Genomic DNA, 2,894 nt, shown 5'->3' with positions numbered 1-2,894 from the left:
AGAGGAAACACCAGGAAATTCTGTCATTTGGCAACCATTTATTTCCTTTGTTGAAAGCATGGCAGCTACTAACATTTCTATGTAATCCAAATGTATATGGCCCATTTCAGAATTGCGGGTACATTTGAAGTTTAGACAAATTTTTTTTTTTTTTCAGCCAATAATTGGTGGGTGGGAATCATTTAATGAATATTTTACATATAAATTGTGATGATTGTGATAAATTGGTGAACAGTCAATATAATTAGCAATATTATTTAAAACAGATCCAGTAAATACTTTTTTAGGGGGAAATAATCAAAGGTTGATTTTAAGATCCTGATGTTTGTTTTCAAAATTTTAAACGGATTGGCTCCAGTGTATTTGGCTGAACTCATACATGTTCACAGACCGACCAGAGCCCTGAGGTCTAAATGAGTCATACCTGGATGTGACTAAATGCAGCTAAAAACAAAAGGCGATCGATCTTTTGCAGTGTCTGCCCCGAAGCTGCATATCCGCTCGTCAAAGACTTTGGACATTTTTAAATCTTCTCTTAAAACTCGTTTTTTCTCCAAGGCTTTCAAACCTGCGTGAGAAGAAAGTTGTTTCTTTGTGGTGTATTTTACATCTCATGTCATATATTATTAGATGAAATTGTCTTTTTATTTTTATTTTTGAGTTTATTGTTATTCATTTATGTATCTTTTGGATTTTTTGTTGTTATTCAGTTATGTAAAGCACTTTGGTCAACCTTGGTTGTGTATAAGGTGCTCTAGAAATAAACATGACCTTGACCTCTGTGGTGATTTCCTTTTTTATTTACCTATTTTGTGTCTGTGTCGTGTCTGGATGTATTGAAATTTGCTGGGGGTCCAGGACTAGTGGCTGGGGGGCATAGGGAGGTTTGTTTGATTGGACAGGAACTAGATATGATTTCCTCATGTGTGAATTGTATTTTCTTTGTTTGTTATATTTGAAAAATTTGAAAAATAAAAAAAGACCTTGATCAAAAAGAGACATCAGGTCTTCTACACTCCTGTCTGCCTTCCTGTCTGCCTGCCTAACTGCCTGCCTGCCTGTCTGCCTGCCTTCCTGTCTGTCTGCCTGCCTGCCTGTCTGTCTGCCTGTCTGCCTACCTGTCTGCCTGCCTGCCTGTCTGCCTAACTGCCTGCCTGTCTGCCTGCCTGCATGCCTTCCTGCCTGCCTGTCTGTCTGCCTGCCTGCCCGTCTGTCTGCCTGCCTGCCTGTCTGCCTGCCTGCCTGTATGCCTTCCTTCCTTCCTGCCTGCCTGCCTGCCTGCCTGTCTGTCTGCCTGCCTGCCTGCCTGCCTGTATGCCTTCCTTCCTGCCTGTCTGCCTGTCTGCCTTCCTTCCTGCCTGCCTGCCTGTATGCCTTCCTGCCTGCCTGTCTGCCTTCCTGCCTGTCTGCCTGCCTGTCTGCCTGCCTGTCTGCCTGCCTGCCTGTCTGTTGCCTGTCTGTTGCTGTGGAGACATCTCGTGTTCTCAATGGGAGGCAGAAACAGAAACAGATGGTGGAGGCATGTAGGTGCATGACTGACAGAAACAAATTATCACTTCTCTTTATCTCCTCGGAGAGCGAGTCCAGGTGACGGTTATTCAATTTAGATTCAAAAAACAAAAGACTGATGTATTCAAATGTATTTTCATGTCCTCTGACTTTTTCATGCAGATGTTTATTTTTAATCAGAGGTAACAGACAGAGAGCATCGACTCAACGAGGTTCAGCAGTAAAATGTGATCTGATAGACTCTGAATCGGAAACAATAATGTGAGGTTCAAGGGACGATTCACTGCCTTTAACTCTATGGAGTCTGGGGCTATTTTGTCCATTTTATAATCCTTTTCATCCTGCCTGTATACACCACTTAAAAAATGTTTAAATGCCATGTTGGTATATATTTTTTCAGCACAACCTCACCTATATGATCTAATAATAATTAATTTTTTCTGACTTACTGGATCTACATTTTGAACCAAAAAGAAACAAAGAAAAACAATCTTTTTGTATCTTTTTTGGTCATTTTGTGTCTTTTTTTGGTCATTTTGTCTTTTTTGGTCATTTTGTATCTTTTTTAGTCATTCCGTATCTTTTTGTGTCTTTTTTTTGTCATTTTGTGTCTTTTTTTAGTACTTTTGTCCAACATAAAATGTGATTTTGAATCTTTTTTTTACTTTCAAAATACTATCATGCTCAATAAAGAATTATAAATGTTGCAAATGTGAACAAAGGTTGCAAATATAACATGTAAGAGGGTTACATCCAGTTCAATCATTTTATACAAAATATATTAGAATGGAGCCTAAACCTTATTTTAAGCCTTAAAATGATGATAAAACAGCTAAGTCTGTACTAGCCTTCCAGCTTTACTAATAGGTCATAATGAGCATTTATTAATATGATTTAGTAGAAAGGAGTGAGAACCAAAGTGCAAATGAGATGCTTGACACTGAAGAAATATCTCCGGAGATTTGGAATTGAAAGCTAGCCTAGCGAGGGAAACTTAAAACTAGAGCAAGATTTAGAGGTTAAGCTGCCATGGCGTAGACTTTCATAAGCTATGATGCACATTTGAGGTGACCAAAAATTAAAGAAAAAATATGTTTTAATCCTGTGTATAAGCTGAACATTTTTACAACCGAAGAATAGAAATTGGGTCAACACCAATTGTTACCTTGTTTTAGTAATTTTGAGTCTCATTTTGTGTCTCGTTTGTTATTAAGTGTCTAAAAAGTTGTTTTATTTCACTCTTGTTGGATTTAAAAACCCTTCAGTGAAGGTTGATAAAATCACCAGTGGCAAAAACAGACGATCAAAACCAAATTCAATGTATAAGAAAAGAAGTGACGCCACAAAAATAAAGTTCAGGAGTGCAAAAGGTGTTTTTTTCTGCT

Source organism: Centropristis striata, chromosome 12 (assembly GCF_030273125.1).
Source record: "Centropristis striata isolate RG_2023a ecotype Rhode Island chromosome 12, C.striata_1.0, whole genome shotgun sequence".
In the NCBI taxonomy this organism is placed as follows: domain Eukaryota; kingdom Metazoa; phylum Chordata; class Actinopteri; order Perciformes; family Serranidae; genus Centropristis; species Centropristis striata.
Note: the sequence above shows the minus strand (reverse complement) of the source record.